Consider the following 7,149-nt stretch of genomic DNA (forward strand, 5'->3'; position numbering starts at 1 on the left):
TCTCTCCCTCCCTCCCTCTCTCTCTCTCTCTCTCTCTCTCTCTCTCTATCTCTCTCTCTCTCTCTCAGATGTTGGAGACCACAGGATGGAAACTCTCTGAATCTGATACATTCTCTTCAAAGCGTCCAATAAAGTTCTCGTGAGGCTGGAACCAGCAGCAGCTGCCGCTCTGTTTCCTGCCGCGGTTTCATTCACTTGTTTGTTCCTCTTAATTACTCTCCAGTGTGATTTGTTTATTAACCAGCAGGGCTTTTATAGTTCCACGAGAGGACACTAATAACATAACTGTAGTTCACAGAGCTGGTGGTCTGATAAAGTCTTTTCATCGCTGTGGAAACAGTGGCACGATGTGACGTCTAGTTTTTAATGTAACTGGCTGATTCACTTCTTAGATAGGACGCCGATCAAAGACACATGAAGGGAGTTCAATGTTTGGGACTTTCTGTGTCTTTTTGGGGGAAATAGTGCAAATGTAGACACTGTTTTACTTTCATCAGTCAGAATACTTGAATTATGCTGGAAGAAATTGGGCTTTGTGAGAGTTGCTCCATTTAAGAAACAGATGAAATGCATTGGAATGAGTATAACCTGGTTAAAACTAAATCAAATATTTAGATAAATATAAGAAGTCAAAGTAATGATGCATAATGTTATTCCTAAATTCAGATAATGGCTTCACGTTTAAAATCACTTTCTCCTAATGCCTCTCTCAAAATGTGTGTGTGTGTGTGTGTGTGTGTGTGTGTGTGTGTGTGTGTGTGTGTGTGTGTGTGTGTGTGTGTGTGTGTGTGTGTGTGTGTGTGTGTGTTTGTGTGTTTAAGTGTGTACCTGAGTAGTAGGAATTCAGCAGGGATTTGCTCTGCAGTGTCTTGCCTCCCTGCACAGCGAATGAGCAGGGAGAGGGGGAGGCTGGAGAAGGAGACACAAGGGAAGAGAGGTGAAGAGAAGGTGAGAAAGAGGACGAGGAAACAAGAGGATGTACGGGAGAAGCAGAATGTGGCGAAGTGAGCGGTGGAGTGGAAGGGGAGGTGTGTGACAGAATAGGAAGGAGAAGGTGGAGGGGAGAACAGAAAAAGAGGACGAATTAGGAGGAGAGAATGGAATAGTGTAAGTGGGAAGTGTAAGGTGGAGATGAATATATGAAAGCAGAGACAGGAAGTGAAGTACAAATGGGGATACAGGACAAAAGGAGAAGGCCGAGAGATAGAAGAGGGATAGTGATCAGTGAGTGAATCTAGAAAGAAACAACAATCAATTATCACAGGACATGATTAACAATGAAAACATACACAAAGAAAGATCCATATTCAACAAAATGAGGAACAATCCAATAACACTAATGGCACCGTCAATGCTACCGTATTGAATTTTGCAATACAAAAGTGGTTCCGTTTCAATGAGCATGCACTCAAATATGACATGCTCTCAATGTTGGTCAATACATACGACTGATTTTGTGGCCGGTATAAAGAATGGCCGTTCAAAGTAAATGGATTGAACCAATGGAGAGGAACAATGATAGCATGTGTCCTGCTAACTCAGCTAGCCAGCACTTATTGAGCAGTGAACTACCTACTGTAGCCTCTCTTCACTTAAACAGATTAATGTGTTATGTGTTTCTAGTGAGGACCAATGGAATTATGACTCCTTGCCGGGGGAAAAGTAGTTTGTAGTGAGTTGGGACAAAACCAAAGTGTATCGTATATGTGAGGTGATTGTCAATCATAAGCCTTAAGAAAAGCCTCAGTGCTACTTGGCATTAATTTGTCAGAATCTCTCCGCCAAAAGATAGTGCTTTTAAAAGGTTGATAGGCCAGAATATCTAGCGTAATGAAAGGGTTGGGGTTTTCATTTTAGAGGGATATTGTTTAGATTTTCATTTTGGTGCACTTTTTTGGCTTTGACGGGTAGCTTCATGCATTGGATAGCTACTGCCTGTTCAAAGCTGCACTGTGGGAATAAAGTCAATAATAGAAAGAGTTGGAAAAAAGCTGAGCCCATACATGAATGCATATACATGGGGATCACCATCAGGTCTGCCAGGGGTTATAAATAAATGAAAGGTAGGATAGACACACACAGGCACACACACCCAATAAGATCAAACCCAGGGGGAATGCTGGGAGACTGACTGTGACATATTATATGCAACCTAAGGCCGTTCAATAATCCACACTATCTGAGCTAGCTTACACACATGTAGCGACACACTACCTGCAGCTAGTTGCTTTGCTGTGTGTGTGCTCACCTAAACGTAAAGACATGTATCCATACACTTTAAGAAGCCATTTAGTAATCATGCATGGCATCATATACAGTATTTTCACTCTTGTTCATAATGTATTTGTTTTGTGTGTTTGAGAGACCTGACGGTCCGAGCAGGGGCCATTAGTGGAAACTCTCCAACTGAAGGAACCTCTCCTCTGCCTCCCTTCATACTCAATGTGCCTCTCCTCTTCGGCCCCTGCATTTCTTTGTCATTGTCTCCACCCCCTCCCCACACTCCCACCATCCCCTCTTCTTGTCACCTCCTTAGCCTGCTTCAGATGCACCTTCTCACCTCTCCTTCCCCTGATATGACGTTTTTAAAGCTTTTTTGTGTTGTTGTCTCAGTTTAAGTACAGCCAACTCATACTCAACGAACAAGTAGTATAAAATAATTCTAAATCAATTAGCATGATGATTTGTAAAACATTCTAGCTCAATGTTGAAAAGTTGTAAAAGCATTAGCAATATCCCAAGGGGTCTTTGGAAGTAGCCACTTATAACATCTTGTAATAATGGCAGCTAAGGTGACACTCAAGTTATCCATTTGTCTCGCTGTCACATTAAAAGAATATGAAGAGAATGACTTGAGAGATACTAATGTAAAATATGTGTAAGTGAGCAGCATCCATAAGTGCATGTGAGCAAAAAAGGTTTTGGAGAGAAACTCCCTCTGGAAGAAACTTTGTAATATGAGTCTTTGCAGAGCATTTATGGACAGCAACCTATATAACACATACAGGAAAGGGAAAATCCCCAAAAAGCATGATAAGGCCTCTTAATATAATTGAATAAATGTGCTCACCAGTAACTGTAAAATGTCTGACTGTTCAAATAATATAGCAGCATGTTTCACTAATGCTCTTAATAATAAGTGTGATGGTAATTTCCTGATGATTCCTCCATACAGGTGCCTTTTTGCCTAATTCATATTCAATGAATTCAATTCTATTTGCTCGACTGTTTCCTGGTACAATGGCACGATTTCCCCCCTAGCAGATCATTTAGGTTCTATCTTCTTGTCGTCTCTCTTTCTTCCTCATCACCTCTCCAAATACCCCCGAAAATATTTCCTCCTCTTCCGTTACAAAATCCCCCTCGTCTAATGCGTACCAGCACTGTATGCTAACGCGCCTCAAAAAGAAGCTCAACTTTAATACAGTGAGGAGTGTTCCTGCATACCAAAAGAAAACTGCTTTGACAGCAATGTCCTGTGAAGATAACTGGTGGCTGGGTGAGAATGCGATAACACAAAAAGGTTATTTGCCCTGCAAGGGTCCATCCGCGGAAATATTATTGGGTCCCCTACCCATCGTCAGCGTTTTTTCTCCGTCTCATTAGGACTGAGCCTGGATCAGTGAGTGTGTGTGTCCTTTGTTTCTTTCCCTTTTTCAAATGTGTGTGTGATAACACTACCAACAGTGAAAGGGAGGCAGTTAGAGGAAGACTATTTCATGGCACCAACTCTGATGAACCAAACAGTTAATTGCCATGGATTCTAACAACAAGGTGTAGAAAGTCACAACAAATATATCTTTCATAGTCTATCCATATCGTTTCAATGGATTGATAATAACATACAATATCTGGTTTGTGTCGCATATGCCAAGACATATTCTTTACTTTCCTCCAAGGATGATAAATAAGAGGAAAGTCTGTCAATTTTTTGGAAGTCTGAACTTCATTCACATATGCCTTACATCAAGAAGACTTATCTGAATGCCAAAACTATATTCGGCCCGAGGCAAGGTCCAGTCAACTGTGCCAGGAAGCAAAAAAATCCATGACTTATAAAATAGCCATTACTTCATCATATATTCAGTTCCCAGGAGAGATTTACCTCTTCTTTTCTAAATTCTTCAAACACGGAAACTGTGTTCATTAACTCAGCAAAAGCAAAGCTAGGTTTAGTTGTAGGAATACTAATACAAAAACTAAAAACGTAATGAAGCAACCAAGGTCAAGAAGAAAATAAGCTTATTCTCTTAATGATGCTATTACCCAATCAAGTTTATTTTACAGAGGACTTATTCTGCTAATTTACAGGTTCATGTTTGTATATTGTGATTTTACTGTGACATGTTACCAAAGATGCCTTAATGTTCAAACAGAGCTTTCTTTTTTACTTTATTGTTCACCCTCTTTCTGAAACTAGAGCCCATTCTGTTTTGATTGGTCAACCCCTTAGAGATATCCCGCCCCTTAGCCTATCACATACAAAGTGTTCGAGCGCTAGCCAATAGAAGCGCGAGTGTTGCATAGTCTTACTTCCATAACATAGTCACGGAAGTAAACAAAGGAGTCCAATGGAGGCGTTTCAGGCAGTGTGGGGGGGTGGGGTGAAACTCCCTCTGCAGGGAACTCTTAGCCTCTGCAGAACATTTTCATGCACTAAATACACTCAAATATGACACTACAGGAAAGGGAAAACCCTGCAAAAAGTACAATAGTGCTCTTTAAACCAATGTCAAAGCTGTATGGTACATTTATAAGTGTTTTAAATGCAAAAACATTATTCTACGTGAGAGTTGCAGTGCGGACAGTAGGAAGAAGAGAGCAGGCAATTATGGGCGACATTAGCCTGCTACTTAGTCCCTCTCCAGCATCCCTGGCTTTAAACGGCCAAGTGCTCCCAAAAGGCCAGCATGACATCTTCAGGAGAAGAAAATGTCCTTCTGAGGGGCCCTGTCAATTACCATGAACACACACACACACACACACACACACACACACACACACACACACACACACACACACACACACACACACACACACACACACACAAAGACACAAAGACACACACACATAACCGTGCAAATGCACAACGGCTTTCATGAGATTGCCGTTGAAGTCACACTGACGGATTGGAGAAAGTCCCAATGAAATATGCACACATGTTCTTGCATGTGTTTGAGGCAGAAAAATAAAAGTTTAGGAATGAGGGAAAATGATTACAGCGGCACTAAGTAAGATGGAGGCTAGTGAAGCAGCACAACATACTGCTGATATTACTAAAAAAGGAACATATGGAGAGTTTTATTATGAAAAAAAGTCCACTATTTGAATAAATTAATCTGACAAAATGATTAATGGCACAGAGACTTATATGCATATTTTCTAGAAGAGACAAGGGCAAAATAAACGTTATTACAATTTGAAACAAAGATTAAATTAAAGAGATGTATTTAGGCTACGTTTTTTTTTTATTATTTTACTTTCTGGTAACATATATTCTCTGAAGATTCTCCAAATGTAGGATTCAAATTGAGGTCAGAAGCACAGAGGATTTGACTTACTGAAGCCATTGAGGTCCTGGTTGGAGGTGGAGAAGGGGTCGTCTTTGTGCAGCGTGCTGACCTTGGTGGTGCTCTTATCAGCCGTGGTGACCGGGCCCATCTCCCTCTGCTGGGTGGAGCTGCTGGCCGTCTCTTTCTGCTTCTTTGCCAACTTCCTACAGTTTTATGAACAAATACACGTTACTGTAACAAGCATACACACAATGACATACAAACGGGTTTATTTACACAAACAGACATGCATGAAAAGTGTGGAATCCACATGCAGAACCTGAACACGTTCACATGTATACAAACACACATACATCACCAGATCAGAAATACTGTCAAGGAAATTATTTATTGTAAGAACCGCAAGCAGAGGACAGTTTATTTGATCTAAACATGCAGTGATTTGAACATGAGGATGAACATTTTTGTTTTATGCATTGCGATATTCAAAAGTTCTTAAACATTGTTGTGGTGACCCACAACAGAGTGCAACTTGTTGACAGTATTAGAAGCTGTATAATCATGATAAGAATAAATGGTATTAGGAATTTTAGACATTTAAGGCTATGGTTAGAATGCATTTAACAAAGACAGCAACATTTAAGGACACCTTTTGTTTTAGGGGTAAGGTGCGTTCACACTCGACGCAAAGCTCCATTTTCGCAAATGACGCAGCAAGAGTTCGATTTTTAGAAGAGTTAGAAATGTGCCTGGCATGAATTATCTTTAACTAGAAACAAAACATCTTGTGTTATTGATCCGATCTCCATTCAGAAAACATACATTATAAAAGTGTTCTGCCTACAGTCTATTGGACACACTATCCAATGAATTCATTCATGGTTTTTACTAATCAGTGGGTTTTTTTGGCATCATTTTGAAAAATGTTTTACAATGAAATCACAGCATAGTATGTTAATTGTATGTGAATCTTCTCTTTACGGCCGGTGTGAACGCACCATCAGGGTTCTTCCAGCATTTTTGTGGTGTTGTCCTGAAGTTGCAATTTAAGTAGTATAAAAGAAAAGCTTTCCGATATCTTGCCTTTGGGAATTTAAACTCCCTTCCAATTTTAAACAGTCACTATCTATAGATCTCCTGCATTGGAATCAAATGCAGATAATATATTTATAGGATTGAATGGTGATTAATAAGCATAATCACACGTGTGTTCCGCCAGTCCAGAATTAGACAGTAATATGCAATGGGAATCATATTTTAAGATATAATAGATCTAATCTAATGACTGTTGAAAAAAAAAGCTTAGGTACAACGTTTAAAAATGGACAGATTTTTTTTCTCCTGCTGGGCAATTAGAGCAAAGAAAGCACAGGCTATACTGTATGATTCAGTGGGGAGGGGTTGACATTCAGTAACATGTAGGGCTTCTACAGTGGCTGTAAATGGTAAATGTAGTTGTGTGACTGCTGATGAGATGTCCCTTGAGTGTGGTTGTATCGTAAGGATTTGTTCTCTTCCATTCACTGTCTGTGTGAATGTCATAACTCCCATCTGTTGGCAATTGAATATTGGTTATTTTTTAGTTGTACCTAAACCTTCAGTTTTAAGTCCACTGAGGCACCAGATGGCATAAGTG

Source organism: Notothenia coriiceps, unplaced genomic scaffold (assembly GCF_000735185.1).
Source record: "Notothenia coriiceps isolate Sejong01 unplaced genomic scaffold, NC01 NC01_scaffold00012974, whole genome shotgun sequence".
Classification (NCBI taxonomy): domain Eukaryota; kingdom Metazoa; phylum Chordata; class Actinopteri; order Perciformes; family Nototheniidae; genus Notothenia; species Notothenia coriiceps.